The sequence below is a fragment of the Neofelis nebulosa genome, chromosome 7 (assembly GCF_028018385.1).
Source record: "Neofelis nebulosa isolate mNeoNeb1 chromosome 7, mNeoNeb1.pri, whole genome shotgun sequence".
Lineage (NCBI taxonomy): Eukaryota > Metazoa > Chordata > Mammalia > Carnivora > Felidae > Neofelis > Neofelis nebulosa.
In genome coordinates, this window is record NC_080788.1 from 15457751 (window position 1) to 15474834 (window position 17084).

Genomic DNA, 17084 nt, shown 5'->3' on the forward strand with positions numbered 1-17084 from the left:
TAGAATTCTGAGGAAGCCTCAAACTGGCGGAGCCCCTTTGTAAGAAGAGCGGGAACATCTCTTTTTATGGTTTTCCTCCCTTCTGAGGCTGAGAATAATAAACTCAAGTGGCTGCCCGTCAGCCCCTGTCCATCTTCTTTAGCAAACTTGACATAGTGGAAGAAATATGACACGTGAATTATTAAAGAGGAGCTAGTTGACTTCTAACCCTGATTGCTTTTCTCAGACCCCATTACCTGCACATTTATCTAGCAATACAGTGCAGGAATTACAAGGCGTGCAAGCTAGGCAGAAAAGAGGAGAAAGCGAAGCCAGGGTTTGTGAAAATACCAGGGAAAAGCAAGGTGTTTTACGTTCCCAGTTGCCCCACTCAAGGGGGTGTTACAGAAAACAAACCACTCTTCTGAGAAAAGGTTCAGTTTCTCTGTCCAGGAGAGCAGAGACAAGAGTGTAAAGGGACTTCAGCAACACCTTACATCTGATTCCCAATTCCCTTTACGAAAAGTGTCCCGGGATTTTGGTTTTCTTGATCTTCAACCTGATGGAAATGAGTTCTTCACTTTCTTTTAAGGAGAGCGCCAAGACCCTAAGTTGGACTCTCCCAAGACCTGGGGAAACATCCAGAGACGATTTAATTTAGGCAACTGATAATATTATAAAAATCAGCAATAATCATTCAGGCATGCACACAAAAGTTTCTTTGTGTTAATTAAGCGGCCATTATCCCATGGGCTTTAGTAACTGGGCGGCTGTTGGTTAGGCTAAAATAGGAAGGGGTTTTTGAACACTTAGGAGCTTCTTCTTTTAAAAGGAACAAAGGGAGAGGTGCAGCAGCAATAATAATAATTAATACCAATAATAACAACGTCCTTTGGGCAGAGATTCGTATATCCCGTTGCCAGGGTGAAGGTAATAATTGAATCTATCCCAAACCTGAGTGATGGAGCAGTCAGAAACGACTCCATCTGACAGAGGAGCCAGGAGGCAAGTGATGGATACTATTGTCCAAACGTGACCCTCCATTAACACCACCTATCAGCATCTGGATCCTGTCACCGTGTCCCATCGCAGAGCCAAGAGGCTGCCCGGCACATTCCAAGTGCTTCCAGGGTTTTCCGGCTGCACTCAACCTTGCATCAACTAAATGGGTGGGGAGGCTGACCCAAACCTCGCTTTCTCTCTCTCTGCACTCGCCTTATTACCCTTTCGCAGGCCCATTGTCTGGCAGGTGCTGGCAATTTGCTCTTTATCGCGCCTCTGTTTACGAGGGCTTTTTCTTAATACTAACAAAGGGAGAAATGGTATTAATATGAATTAACACAATGAAATGAGACAGTTTTGGGACTCCACCAAATGAAACATCTCCTCCTCTAATTGGAGCTGGAGAGAAAGGGGAGGGGGAGGGGAGGAGCTGGGGGAGGGGGAAGGGGGAGATACAGATGACCTACTGGGTGACAGGCACAGGTTGGAAGGGTGACATTTTATTGTAAGCCTCCCAATGAAAGGAAGAAAAGGAAGGGACCAGTCAATTTAATGCGGGGACCAAGAGTGCAAGAGTGTTGCTAAGAGACAGAGATGCTGCTAAAGTTCTATCAGAAGCACTACTCTGACCTTATGCAAATAGAGGCGGCCAACTCTTTGTGGAGCGGCTGAAAATTCCACCCCCTGTGTCACCAATACCTGGCATCGAGCCTTTTATTCAAATGTTCTCTAAACACACACACAGAGGATGTGACAAAGCATGACACATTTAGGGGCTGAAGGGAAAAAAAAAACAGACAAAATTGGGGGAATGATGATAATAGTAATAATTTTTAAAAACCCAGAAAAAAAAAAAACCCGACACCAGATCGTGCTGTGGAAATGTCACCCATCTTTACCTTCTGTCACTGTCATTTTCCTGAGGCTGAGAAGTAACCTAAAGATTCAGAAATTGCCGTCTCATGGCAGAAACAAGCCTATTAAGACCCCGCCGTGGCGCCTAAAGTACTGCCCCTAATTTACACCCCAGGAGTGTGGGAAGGGGGTGGTGTGAGGGTGCGTGGGCAGGGGGTGTGAAAGCCTAGTGCAGCCTAGTGCTATGACACCATGCGCGCGCCCCCAACAAAATCAAATACGTATGATTTTCCTTCTGTTTTGACTATCCACTCTAGGATGGGGTTAAATGCGAGAGCAAGAGGGGTTCGGAGCCGGTTGGGTCTTCCAGGAAGTTGACTGTCCTTATGCTGGCACAGACTGGGAAGGCGACACGTTCCGGAGGGCGGCCTGGGGGCGGCACCCAGGTGGGCGGGGCTCGGACCTGAGCGGAAGGTGGGCGCACGGACCCACCGGCCTGCGAGCCCTGGCGGAAGGGGACGCCCCCCGCCCCCCGCTGCCCCTCTGCAGCAGACGGTGCGTCTCCAGCCCGAGCCCCCCCACCCCCCCACCCCCCCACCCCCACCCCCCACCCCCGGGCTCCACTGTGCAGCCTTCCAGGGGCCGTCGAGACAAACTGTATCCCTAGGGCTCGGTGTTGCCGTCTTGGAGCCTCTGGGTTTACCTCCCTCGGGCCGCTTTGGGCGGCGGGACCTTGGGGTTAGGGGGTGTGCACTAGCCCTTCCAACGGTCCAGGCCACATTCCTTCTCTTCCTTCCCCCTCCTCTCCTTTTCCCTCCAGGGTAGCATTTGCCCCTCTCTGCTCCGTTGCAAAACCCGTGGCAAGGGAACCACGTTTCTCAGGGCAATCTTCCTGCCAGAGAACCACCCGAACTTAGGGTGCCAGTCCTGAGAAGTTGCCAAACAGATGACACGGTTCTCGGGGGAGGTTCCCCCTCCCCCCGAGGCCACCCCAGGACTGCAGCCTTGGGAACTTCTAGGGCTTAGAGCCAGGCGTACGGGGAAGGGGAGCGGGGAGGAGAGGGCGGCCTCACCCACCGCCCCGCCGGCGCTTGGAGCCTCCGCCTCGGACCGGCTGCGGCCAGAACCCAGCCCAACCTAGAAACTTCTGCCGGTTCCTCAGGCGCCCCCTTGCCCCCCAGGGACGCCTAGCTGCGGCGGTGTAGAAACATCCGTAAGTCACGGCAAAGCACCGACACGCACAACTTTGCAAACTCAATTTAACCAGCGGGGTTTTTACCCACTTGCCTCCCTCCTTCGCTTTTGATTTCCGTGTTGATAAAATGCCCACCGTTTTGCGTCTTTATGGTAATAGTCGCAAATGAATTCATGTAATGACCTGGGAGGGGGGCGTTGGGAGGCATTTCAAGCGTTCAGTGGAGGATAACTTCCCAGGGCAACTTCTCCCTAGGACCCTCCCGCGTCCCCTCTTAATGGTGGGACTTTTCATAATGTGCACAATACTATTAAAATTTCATATTAGCAGTGTGTATGGTGAACTTTGTAATGGGAAATTCAATAGCTGCTGTAAATATTAATGGAATATGAAATGAAGCCACAGCCTCGACCAGCCCTGACAGTAAAACGGAGTGAGCATGTGGCGGCCCCGGGGCGAGAGAGGCCTTTCCTCTTGTCGCTCTCGCTTTATTACATTAGCGCGGGCCTCCCCGCGCCGGCGTGGGCTCAGAAGCCGAGGCGCCGGGTCACCCATGACAAATGTCCCCGTGTCTCGCCAACAGGCCCCGCCTGGCCCTGCCACTCCATCTGCCCAACAGGTCCCCGGGGAGTGCTTGCGGGTGTCAGTTTCAGGTAAAGAGCTCTTGAAAGCGCCAAGTCTCCAAAAAGTCTGCAAGGATTCCAGCGCTTCCCCCCGTCCCCGAGGCCCGGGTCGCCGCCACCGCGAGCTGAAGCCGCACCCGGGGGAGGGGGGAGGGGAGAGGGTCGGGGGTCGGGAGGGGACCTCAAGCGAGTTTCCGGGATGGAAAGAGCTCCTAGGGGAGCCAGATCCCTCCTTTCCTCCCTCCCTCACCTGGATCCCTCCCCGCCTCCGGCCCAGGGGACGGAGCCTACGGCCCAGGGGACGGAGCCTCCGAGTTGGACGTGGGGCGTGGGCAGGGAGTCTGCCGGGGGACTGGGGCCTGCTGGGGCCGAGGGGGTCCGTGCAGGCCGGCCGTCCCGGTCCGGTTCTTTGCCGGGTCTCCATCTGTCGCCTTCTGCGCCTACGTGGCACAGGCCGCCCAGGCAAGCCTGCGACAGTGCGGGGCAAGGAGCGGTTCTCGGCGACCTAAGTCGCCCCCGCCGCAGACCCCTGGGTCCCCAAAAGCAGCCTCTCCCCGCGCGAATCTTCGGGAAACCAGAGGGGAGGGCGTGCGTGGCCGGGGGAGGAGCCGCGCCGAGTGCGGCCGCGCTCGCGCGCGTTGGATTGGTTCCGAGCCCCGGTCGCCGCCGAGGAGGGTCCCGCGCGGCTCCGCGCGCTGACAAACGTGGCCGTCAGCACCTCCGGCGGCCCCGGCGGGTTATTTCAACAGGCTGGGAAAGATCGGCGTTTTGAGTGGCAGGCGACGCCTCGCCACGCTCGCAGTGTTTGGGCTGGAGCGACGGCACTTAGGAGAGCTTAGTGTGAGATGGGACATTAATCTGCACTCGTTAAGAGACAGCCCGTCGGCACTTCCCCGGCCCCCCCCCCCCCCCCCCCGGCCTCCGACGCCCTCCCCGGCGCTCGGGGCCACTCTCCGCCCGGCCCTGCCCCGGGCGCGCGGTGTCGCGGGTCCACGCGCGACCGAGGAGAGGATCCCGGGGTTCCACTGGAGGCCAGGCGGCCGCGTGTGGGTGGGTGGGGGGACCGTGGGCGCCAGGCGAAGGTTAAAGTCAACATCGACTTACGGTCCAGCCTGGGCCGGCGCTCTGGAGGGTCCTGGCACCAACCCCCTGTCATTGTCGTCTGTTTGCAAGCGGGGAGAGTGGCTCCTTAATCACCGATGGGCTTTTTCTCAAGCCACAGAGCACACAGGCGCTTAGCACCCTCGCTGCGAACTCAGGGCAGTTGTCTCCCTGTTTCCCTAGTACTGACCCCCCCCCCCCCCAAATTTCACCGGTGTGCAGTCAGCCACGATCACCCCTTTACCACCGGGTCTATGGGGTCACTTTTCTAAGTTCACTGGAGCCCCCCTCCCCACCCCGCCCCCGCCTGTTAAATGATTTCCTGTCCAGCAACCCCCCTCCATCCCCCCCTCCCCCCCTTCAATAAATCCGGAATGGTTCTCTCATCTGCTCCAGAGGCAGGCAAACTGCAGAGCTGAAATAAGAACGGAATTGAAATAACGCGCGTTTGCTTGTGCACCCGGGGGCTTCCCTGCGGGGGTAGTTTCAACAAGGGTATCCACTTTTTTTTTTGAGACCCATTGCAAAGCTTCAGGCATGGTTTGCATTCTGGGGGGTGGGGGACGCTCCGGCCGGTTCCCCCACCCCCATGGCTGTTATTTGTACCCCCCCCCCCCCCCCCCCGCCCAGGTTAGGCTGCCGCGTCTGTTTCTTTGGGTCCATTAAATCCCCTTCCTCCACCCGAGATGGCTCAACTTCTTTCCCCTGCTCTTGAAAAGAGTAACACTTTGGAAAGAAAAAAAAAAAAAAAAAGGACAAGAAATGGATATAGGTTTTGTAAGTGTTAAATAACTTTCTCAGCGTGTATTAAAGGAAGATTGTATTTTATCAACAGCTGATTGATGCAGCCGTGTGATCCTGTCGGTTTGTCTATAGTATCATATTTATTTAACCTGCTGAGGGACCGTGTTCAGGGGCAGCCTGCTCATGCTGACAAGATCATGCACATTACACACTACCCCAGGTATTTTGATTGATTGTTCCCACCCCAAAGCCTTTGGTTCATAATTTAGCCCAGCAGGCTCTGCATCACAGGCTAGGTTTCAAAAAAAAAAAAAAAAAATCCTGTAAGAGATTTCAATGAACAACTACGGCCAAGAAACCTTTCTCCACCTGCAACCCCCAAATATTTTAAATACCTCCTGAGATGGTTCAGTGTGGGTAATTACAGGGCACACAACCTTTATTTACTCTGGTTCCCCAAGTGTAATCAGATTATTCATTTTGATTTGTGGCTGGGCTAACATTTCCTTAGCTGGAGGGTGGCAAGGTGGTTGGGTGTCGTGGTGGTGGTGGTGGTGGTGGTGGTGAAAATGTCAAATAGTGTGGGCTTCTCTTTTGCTTTTCCTTTGCTCTCTTTCAATAACAGCTATGGGATGTGGAAAGCAGTAGGAAGGGAGACAAAATGTTTTTTTTTGTTTGTTTGTTTGTTTTTTTACAGTTTTCTGAGGTTGCACTGGGAATTGGTTCCTAACCTCCTCTGGCAGCAGACTGGATTGTTACTAATATTCAATGGCCCCAGACCCCCAACCCCATGGGTGAGAAAACGATTCTTTCCCCCCCTCCCCACAAGAACAAACTGTCCATACATACACTTTCATACTATTTGGGTCTTTTCAAGTAAATGATCCTAATGATCTGGGCACATCCTAGTGAAATTAGCACTACCTATTGACGGACCAGTGAATAATTACTTCCTATGAGATTTCTGGAGGAAAAGAGCTTTCTCCTTGACTTTTGAAAAACTAACACCAACAGAGTACGCATGGGTATGGGTACTAATTTGTGCTTGAAAAAATAGTGTTTCCAAAAATGGAACACGTTTTTTGGTGCATCTTCTTGGGTTTCTATCAATCGGGTTAGCAACGGGTGTGTGTGTGTGTGTGTGTGTGTGTGTGTGTGTGTGTGTGTAAAAATAAAGTTTCAAATGTGTGTTCTTTTCTCAGTAATAGGCATACTGTTGTTTATTGTGCTTGCTACTTTTATGTTTGTCCTTCAGAAACTCTTGGGATGACTCATGAAGCCTGGAAAGGCCACCTTAGCACTGTTATGAATCTCTTTGTCGATCAGAGTTTCATTTTGTCATTCTAGATCCGATGGGAAGGTCATTATCAGTGTGGTTAATTGCATAAGTATATAATGCTGCACCGGAGGGTGAAGATTCATAGCATTTTAAAAAGATGTTAAGTGCATAATTGCCCCCCAAATAAGTCAGCGCATCTAAAGTAATTATTCTTTCTCGTCAGGTCTTAGGTTAACATTGCAGGAAAAATTCTTGTATATCCCAGTGATAGCAACAATGGCAACATTTATAATTAAAACTTTCTTACTCTCTCATCCATTCATCTACTCATTCATTCATTTCCCTCCCTTTCGTGCTGTTATTCACAAAAATGCATCTTTTGGCTTGATTGTATACTTTATAATGATGGTAAAGAGATTAATCAAATGTGATCTCTACTTTCCATTCCGGCGACCATTTCCTTTTAATTGTCCCTTAGACTTGGGGCAGGTGTGGGTGACTCTGATGGCATACCTTCTTTGCTGACAATACTAAGTTCAGCAATTTTTTTCAATCCTTTGATGGTGCTATTTATCCCTAGATGGTGTTCAGTGACAAGACCCAAACTATTTGCAAAACTCCAGGACATGCGTCTTTCTGCGGAGAAAAACAGACATTATCAAAAGTAAGTACAGGGGCGCCTGGGTGGCGCAGTCGGTTAAGCGTCCGACTTCAGCCAGGTCACGATCTCGCGGTCCGTGAGTTCGAGCCCCGCGTCAGGCTCTGGGCTGATGGCTCGGAGCCTGGAGCCTGTTTCCGATTCTGTGTCTCCCTCTCTCTCTGCCCCTCCCCCGTTCATGCTCTGTCTCTCTCTATCCAAAAATAAATAAAAAACGTTGAAAAAAAAATTAAAAAAAAAAAATTAAAAAAAAAAAAAAAAAAGAAAAGTAAGTACAGACACAACATCCACAGAGACAGAGAAGAGGGTAGGCTGACAAAGGAAATATTTACCTATGACAGAGTGTCAGTCAGGGGGCCCTAAGGTAGCAAATGAAGCAAGATGAAGGAAAGACCAATTTGTGGTGAACGGAATCTCCACATTTTAATGAGGTGAGCTAAGGAGTTTTGAGCTACGCTGTAAATCAATTTGCAGCCTTTTCCCAAACCGTTTTTACAAATCATTGGTTTGCATTGAACATCAACCTTTTTTTAAAGCCATCCACCACCAGGTTTCTTTAATAGAATGCAATGTATATTACCCCCAATAATGACAAAAAAAAAAATACTTTCCTATATTGTCTCCGGGGGAGACCAATAAATTGGCTGGGCTCCCATTTCTTTTCAAGGGGGCACCTTTGTGGTGTTTAATACATGCTCACGCACAGACACGTACGTGACTGAACTTGTTTCAAGTTTGACCGCTTCTTAGCTCTGCAGCCCCGGGCACACGTTACTACAATTCTCTGCCCCTCAGTTTCCTCATCTAGTGAAATTATAATAGTGCCTGCCTCGGGGGTTGCTGTAAGGAGTGAGTTAAGACACAACCCTCCTAAGGCAGCGTCCGCCCTGTATCTATTACTAGGCTGGCATCTGCTATCCTCACAGCCCACCATTTGCATCAGGGTCGCATTGTGTTATTGACAACAGTGCTTTTTGTTTTTTTAACGTTTGTTTATTTTTGAGACAGAGAGAGACAGAGCTTGAACGGGGGAGGGTCAGAGAGAGAAAGGGAGACACAGAATCTGAAACAGGCTCCAGGCTCTGAGCAGTCAGCCCAGACAGAGCCCGACGCGGGGCTCGAACCCACGGACCGCCAGATGTGACCTGAGCCGAAGTCGGATGCTTAACCGACCGAGCCACCCAGGCGCCCCAACAGTGCTTTTATTTACGGTCACCCACAGCGTTGCGATTACACTCCAAAATTTCAACTCTGTATTTGAAGTGGTTCTATGAAGGCGCTGACCGCAGTGCAAAACCGTCCCTGGGGCCGAGCGATGACTGTCTTGCTCCCAGTCTCCCGAGCCCCAGTAAGTCGCCTTCCTTGTAAATGTCAAGCTGAAACGCTGCTGCAGGGTGTGGTTGGCACGCCACTGAATGGTTTGTAGGCTGAGTCACAGGAAAATTCCGATAAGAGCCTCTAAAAAGGCTAACAGCTATGTGACTTCTTAGCCCCTGGTTTGGTAAGGGTGCCAGCACACTGCCTCCCCATTTTGCCTTATGTACTTAAGTCCTTCGTGGCAAATTTTAACAGCCTCTGGGTTTTATGATATTCTTTTCCTATGTACTAGGAATTATCTTCTATGAAGCTGTTCAAGTTTAAATGTATTAAAGAAATTTTTTTTTTAAAGTTTAGGGGCACGGGGCGCCCGGGTGGCTCAGTCCGACTTCGGCTCAGATCATGATCTCATGGTAGGTGAGTTCGAGCCCTGCGTCGGGCTCTGTGCTGACAGCTCAGAGCCTGGAGCCTGCTTGGGATTCTGTGTCTCCCTCTCTCTCTGCCCCTCCCCTGCTCATGCTGTGTCTCTTTCTGTCTCAAAAATAAGTAAAACATTAAAAATTTTTTAAAAAAGTTTAGGGGCACCTGGGTGGCTCAATCAGCTAAGTGTCAACTCTTGGTTTCGGCTTGGGTCACGATCTCACGGTTCCTGAGTTCGAGCCCTGAGTCTGGCTCTGTGCTGACAGCATGGAACCTGCTTGGGATTCTCTCTCTCCCTCTCCCTCTGCCCCTCTCCTGCTGGCACTGTCTCTGCCTCTCTCAAAATAAACAAGTACACTTAAAAAAAAATAAGGGTTTAAAAAAGAATTTTTTAAGTGTATTTATTTTAAGAGAGAGAAAGAGAGTAAGCAGGGGAGAGGCAGAAGGAGAGAGAGAGACAGAGAGAGAGAGAGAGAGAGAGAGAGAGAGAGAGAGAGAATCCCAAGCAGGCTGCATGCTGTCAGCACAGAGCCTGACTCAGGGATCGAACTCAGGAACTGTGAGATCATGACCTGAGCTGAAACCAAGAGTCTGACCTTTAACTGATTGAGCCACCCAGGCGCCCCAAGTTTAAATTTCTTTTTTAACAGAAAAGGATGTTTCCTCATTTCCTCATGTTAGGATATTGATTAAAAACTAGAGTCTTGGTATGGAAAGGAATAGAGTTAGATAATACACTTTTTTCAGGGTTTGATTTTTTTTCACATGTTGACTTTTGGAATTAAGACAAAGCCAGTTTCGACTGGGAATAAAATCAGCATTGCCTCAACTATGGGATCTCTTTCTTTATGTTTTTTGAGCTGCTCTAGTGCCATTCCAGATAGTAACTCAAGACCTGGGCTAAATGGAACCAGAGTCCTTGAATGGCAACTAACAGCACCCGTCCCCAGTCCCTCCAAGTCACCCTCCAAGGATACAGAGTATGACTTGCTTTTGTTACAATTAGATCACAGAACCTCAGGTAGGAATAGTTTTCATTTTATGTCACTTCCCAAACCAGATCTTGCAAACATGTCCAGACAGGAGCTGGTGTTTTCTTACACATGTTAACATTGACCTTGCCACCTAGAATCAACCCCCCCCCCATCTGTTTAAATCAGCATTCCATATCCCTTTCACATCTTTTCTTTTCCACCTGCTCCGTGGGGTAAGCCAGTCTGTTTCCACTCTGCACATACGCCAAAAATCTGTACAGTCCCAAGAAGTTGGACTTTCAGTGACTTTAAGATGCAGATAAACAGGCATGCAATTTGCTCATTGGCTGACATACTTCCTTCTAAATACCTGCCGTTGCTGTGTTTGATAGGAAAAGTGCATCTCAGATATTTCAAGTCAGTTTCAGTGTTAAGTATTTTCTCATCTTTTAATTAATTCACTCTTAGATCAGGGAAAGGTAACCTCAGTGAAATATACATAACTTCCTGTGTGTCTTTTTGTGGTTATTCCACAGGCCTGGAAGGAATCTTTGACTTTCTCCCATTTGAACAAACAACAGCTTCAAAGTTGTCGACAGTGTACTAAACAATGATACGAGGATATCCCCAGAAAGGAAAATACGCCACGACGAAGTTGTTTCCTGTATGTGAATGCTGAGATTTAAGGAAATATCGTGGCTCCCCTTTAACTCACAAATAAATTCTTTTTTTTTTTTTTGAACAATTGCTCCCTTTGAGATTTGCAAATAGTTCTACTAGTTTACACAGTTCTTTTTTCCTCCTTCCTTTTAAGTGTACCTCTTAAGTAAGCAGACACTTTAACTTGCCTTCTTATTAGACAGCTTTTTCTTTATTGCCTTTTCATAGCACAGCTATCAAAAATAAGATAATACGCAAGATCTGGGACCTAATCAGCTTTCTAGCTGAGTTTAAAGAGTCTAGAGGCTGTTTAAAGGTAGCTCTGGTTATGTGTGCGGGCTTTACTGCCTTGTTTGCTCGGCCACATTTTGATGGAGAGGGTAATGTGTTTGCTAGATAAGGCAAAAGGGACCAGCCAAAAAAGCAAGGCTCTGTTTGATAAACCCTGACATATTTAGCCATTTTTCTCCCACATGAAAGGAAGCTTTAAAACTCTAAGAAAAATAGAGGTGTCAGTTCAAGCACACTAATGTTGATCAAGACAAAAAAAAAAAAAGAAGTAAATAAAGAAAATGGGCATCTTTTAGTCTATTAAATTAATTAGCTCCAGAGCTTATCATGCAGTTGAAAAGCTGGATAAAATACAAGTCTGTTTCTCGTTGTTGTCATTTGATGTGAAGGGTGAGTTCTTTAAGTCAGTGTACGTTGAAAAGACAGTTATTCTGTTCAGCTTGACTTGCCCTGGTAGAAGGTTTGAACCCTGTATGAAGGAGCTCATTAAGCAAAGTTAAACTCTTATAAGGCCGATCAGCATGGACTTGGGATGAGAACTCAGTCTGAAATTAGGGTTGAACACACATGATGACAGTCTTTGTTAAGTGGCCTATAGCCTGAAAACAGATTTAAAAAGCCAGAATCAAAATATGTCACCGGACATCTACCGGTAACTAGAGGTCCATAGATAGCTTTACAATCTGGAGTGATGTAAAAATGTTGGAGGTGAATTATTGATTATCTTATAATAATTTTCCTTTTCTAGAAAAAGTAAAGGAATAAAATATCAGAAAGCTTCACAAAATAGAGCTGTCTCTCAAAATGAGACTTGAACTGGTATAGGTATAAAAATAATTTGGGGCTCAATTTTTATACCATGATCACTTTCAGTTAATGTAGAAGGAAATATCAACCCTAAATCAATATCCTAGTAAAATTTTCTTTTTTTTTTTTCTCTAGAAAAGACACTTTTCAGGGCGCCTCGGTGGCTCAGTCGGTTAAGCATCTGACTTCAGCTCCGGTCATGATGTCACAGTTCGTGGGTTCGAGCCCTGTGTTGGGCTCTGTGCTGACAGCTCCGAGTCTGGAGGCTGCTTGGGATTCTGTGTCTCCCTCTCTCTCTGCCCCTCCCCTGCTTGTGCGTGCGCTCTCTCTCTCTCTCTCTCTCTCTCAAAAGTAAATAAACATTTTAAAAAATTAAAAAAAAAGAAAAGATATTTTTCTGATTTCTTGTTTTCCTAAATCACAAGTATTTTTATTATTTTATTTTATTTTAAGATTTTATTTTTTTAAGTAATCTCTACACCTGAGGCAGAGCTCAGACTCACAATTCAGAGATCACGAGTCATATGCTACACTGACTGAACCAGCCAGGTGCTCTGAGAGTGGGGTTTTTTTCTTGTTTGTTTTTTAAGATTTTATTTTTAGGTAATCTCTCCACCCAACCTGGTGCTTGAACTCACAACTTGGAAAGAAAGAGTCGCATGCTCTGCTGACTGAATCAGCCAGGCGCCCCTATAGAACGTTATAAAATATAATCACTTGAATTTTTAGAACTGTGTTTCTTCTATATATTAATCATTTTAAACATTTTTTATGGCTTAGTGTTAATAATCTCTATGAGTGTAGATTTTTAGATGAATTTAATGTCAACTAGGGATTAATGTGAATTAATTAAATTGACTGTATCTTCTTTAATGAGAAAAAAAGGATTTAGTTTTAATACTGATGATCTTAATAAAGCTTCCCTCTACTTATCTGTATTTTCTCAACATTAGGAATTATTTTTATTAGAAGGTGAATTAATTTAATAACGGCAGAGTGGGAAAACTTGAAATAAATCAAGTGATTGCAAACTGACTTTGCTATTGTTCTTGAGGCTGTGTAATCAAACCGGATAACTTTCAATTAGGAAAGACCCAATTTGTTGAAGCCACTTAAAAATAAAAACATAAATTGGAGTTCACGTTTATTTGTTTTTTGAAACAGCCATCCAACAGAATTTGAAACAATATCTACAACGGAAGGTAAACGAGCGGTTAACACACCCAACTCTACTTGGTAAATTATAAGAAAAAAAATCACATGTTACAAACGCATCTCCAGTAGAATCATTGTCCTTAAGGATGCACTACCATGAAATAAAATCCTAGCAGAAATCTGTGGATCTCTGAGCGCCTGGGTGACTTAGTTGGTTAAGCGACCGCCGGTTGATTTCGGCTCAGCTCATGAGCTCACAGTTGGTGGGATCGAGCCCCGTGTCGGGGTCTGTGCTGACAGCATGGAACCTGCTTGGGATTCTCTCTCTCTCTCTCTCTCTCTCTCTGCCCGTCTCCCACTTGCGCTTTCTCTCTCTCTCTCAAATAATACATAAATGAACTTAAAAAAAAAAAAAAAGAAATCTTGGAGCTCTGAAATTAACTCATGGCTAAGTGACAAAGACACATCGAACACCAAGCACATATCTGAAGCGCGTAGGTTTTATGACGCCTGTTGTACAAGGTAAGACGAATGGTTGTTGAGCACGTTAGACCACTGTGTAGCTCTTCTTCTGTATTTTGGGGAGCATTCATTGGACTTATAGGCTACAGTTCTTTTTTTAAATTAAGTTTTCACTTATTTGTTGTTTTTAATATTTTACTTATTTTTGATAGAGACAGAGCACAAGTGGGGGAGGGGCAGAGAGAGGGAGACACAGAGTCCAAAGCAAGCTCCGGGCTCTGAGCTGTCAGCACAGAGCCCGAGGCACCGCTTGAACTCATGGACCGTGAGATCGTGACCTGAGCCGAAGTCAGTTGCTCAACCGACTGAGCCACCCAGGCGCCCCCCTATCCTTCCCCTTATTCTATTGAGACTGTTGTCTTGCGCTTAAGGGCCCGGCAAGCTCATTTCCAATGGCCTGCGCTTACAGATGGACGCATGTAATGGATGATGCGTTCTGCAGGCCCATGCTGGCGTCTTCCAGGGTGCATCACCCAGCCAGTCAGACCTGAGGCTGCGTCTAAAACAAATGATGCGCTGATATGCTTACTCACTTTAAACCTGACAATATAATGTTCTAAATCAGGAAGCTCCCAGTTTAAAACGTTCCATGCCCAGATCTGACTACCAAGTGGTGCCAGGCCACTGTAGCTTTGACTAACACGACAGTGTAGCTTTGGCCCCCGTTCTGGCTTTGCCAGGGAAAGAGTGGGTAATAGAATTCACTTCTCTGTCTTGTTGAGAATGCGAGACAAGGGATCCAAAGTCCCTAGCTCTGCGTCTGATACAGAAGATCTTCATAGGGGACGAATCTCATCATTACTCCTGAGGATGATGACTGTAATGGATGTCAGTTCCGAAATAAAATAAAGATCAGTTGAGACATTGTTGGGGTGGGATGTGCTAAATGTCCTAATAGAGCTTTCAAAGGGGATCAAGTAGAAAACAGGCATTGTAGGTGGTGGACTTCAGTATAAAAAAGTGGACTCAGTATAAAAAAGAACTTTCCAATAATTCGATTGGCTTATAAACATTTTAAAAAATGACCATCCTGGGGCGCCTGGGTGGCTCAGTCGGTTAAGCGTCCGACTTCGGCTCAGGTCATGATCTCACGGTTCGTGAGTTCGAGCCCCACATCGGACTCGATGCTGACAGCTCAGAGCCTGGAACCTGCTTCAGATTCTGTGTCTTCCTCTTTCTCTGCCCCTCCCCCGTTCGTGCTCCGTCTCTCTCTCTCTCTCTCTCTCTCTCTCTCTCAAAAATAAATAAACATTAAAAAAATTAAGTAAATAAATAAAAGTGACCATCCCATCTGTCAGGGGTGGCAGAGAGCAGATAATTGTGTTAGTTGGGGTTGAACAAATCAGTGTTTCCTAAACCTGGTTGCATGAAATGGAATCACCTGGGAAGCTTTAAAAATCCGCATTTTACAGATACATGAGAAACCTCTTCCCGCACAAACACAAGCATACCATTTCCAAGAGTAATTGCTGGTATTTGTTAGAAATGACACACTTTGACTATGTAATACCGAGACAAGATGCTGCCCGCTCAAGAACAAAACTGTTTGCTTCTTAGATTGTTTCCTGCGAAACTCAGCAAATTACACCATGCCTCCCTTTTCCAAATAACATTCTGGACAACTCTCATGAACGTAAACATCAAGGACAGCCACAAAGGAAGAAGATACAGAACCACAACACAGAGAGCATCCCCGAGCCAGGGTTTCGTTCCAAGTTCTTTTTTTCTGTTAATAAATGATATTGTAATGGTAGCTCTCATTTATAGAAGACATTATCCTGTTCCTAAATTGCTAGTTGAATGTTCCTAAACTCTCTGACACGAGCTTTACTTTCGCGATTGGGGGGATGGGAGCGTGGAACCAGATCGGGACTGATCATTCCAAATGCACACGGGGGCATGAAGGGGACTGTAGGTGGGTTGTGGGGACCAGGTGTGGTCATGGAGAGCGGTGGGGACCATGGCAACACGGACGGCATGGACCTTTTCTAAAGAAGGGTGCCGCTATTTGACCCCTTGTTAAATGTGACCTTGTGGAAACACAGATTCAATTTTATCACAGGTTTTGATTTTTCAAGATAGCCTAGGAATTCCAAACTTCAAAATGTGAAGGTGGCCACTTAAAATATCATTTCGCAGTTCCAGACGGAGAATCTTGGAGGCTGGATCCAGCCTATGGGTCACTGGTGCTTAATCTATCCGGACCGGCTGATGGCTATGGGTGCCTTCCATCATGAGTATTTTCCAGCAGCATTTCTCAAACTTTGATGTGCATAAGAATCGCCTGGAGGGCTTGTTAAATCACAGACTTCCGGGTTTCATAGTAAGAGACTCTGATTGGGATTTCTTGCAAGTTCTCTGTTGGTACCGAGACGGACATTTGCCCGTGACTGTGTAAGCCAGGACTCAGTCATAGTCCTGCCCCCCTTTGGCTTGGTTAGTGTTGGGCATTCATTTGATCAATTCAGGGAGTCTCCCTGACTCCTCTTGTTCTGCTTCTCCTGTCTCCCTCCCTCCCGGTATCAAGGTGACACCTTAGGAAAGGTTGTAGCTGGCAATTTTGCATTAGGGCAGGGGAAGCAGGGCAGTATTAATGTGCTTAGATCCAGTCCGGTTAACTTGGCAGGAAATGCTGGATCCTGTTCATTTATTGTTATTATTCGTAAACATTCGGTAAGCTTAAGGTGTACAACATGTTGATTTGATACAACATGTATATTGCAACATGATTCCCACTGTAGTGTTAGCCAACACCTCTCTCGTGTCACATAATTGTCATTTCTCTTGTGGTGAGGACATTTGAGAATCTAGTTTCTTAGCAACTTTCAAGCATGTAATACAGTATTGTTAATTATAATCATGCTGTACATTAGATCTTCAGAACTTATTCATCTGACCACACATTTATACCCTTTGTCTAACATTTTCCCATTTCCCCCGCCTCCCAGCTTCCGGTAACTATCATTCCGATCTCTGTGTCTATGAGCTAGGTTTTTTTTTTTTTTTTTTCTCACTTAGCATAATCCCTTCAAGGTCCATGTTGTCTCAAATGGTAAGATTTACTTCTTTTTCATGGCAGAATAATATTCCAGTGTGTGTGTGTGTGTGTGTGTGTGTATGTGTGCATATCACATCTTCTTTATCCGTTCATCCATTGACTCATCAACAGACACTTAGGTTGTTTCCATATCTTGGCCATTGTGAATAAATACTGCAATAAACATGAGAGAGTAGACATCTCTTTGAGATCCTGCTTTCATTTCCTTTGGGTCTATGCCCAGAAGTGGGATTGCTGGATCGTATGGTAGTTTTGGTTTTAGTTTGTCGGGGAATCTCCATATTGATTTCCATAGTGGCCGTACCAATTTACATTTCCCATCAACAGTCCACGAGTGTTGTATTGTCACCACATCCTTGCCAACGCTGGTGGCCTCTTGTCAACAGTGGTTGACAATGGACAACAATGGACGATGGAATGGTTGATCCTAACCATTCCAACAGG

The 17084-nt window shown here is 46.6% G+C and overlaps 1 long non-coding RNA gene across 2 annotated transcripts in view; it reads left to right on the top strand.

Moving 5' to 3' along the window:
* LOC131516105 (uncharacterized) overlaps positions 1–13041 on the top strand; it is a 66601-nt gene extending 53560 nt beyond the window's left edge. The window contains exons 2-4 of one of the 2 annotated variants that reach the window (XR_009263892.1): positions 7359–7442; positions 10684–10811; positions 12041–13041. This is a non-coding gene — a long non-coding RNA (uncharacterized LOC131516105). Of the gene's footprint in view, positions 1–7358; positions 7443–10683 lie in introns of both variants that reach the window. The other variant, XR_009263891.1, reaches the window with a different exon arrangement.
* Positions 13042–17084: the final 4043 nt, after the last annotated feature.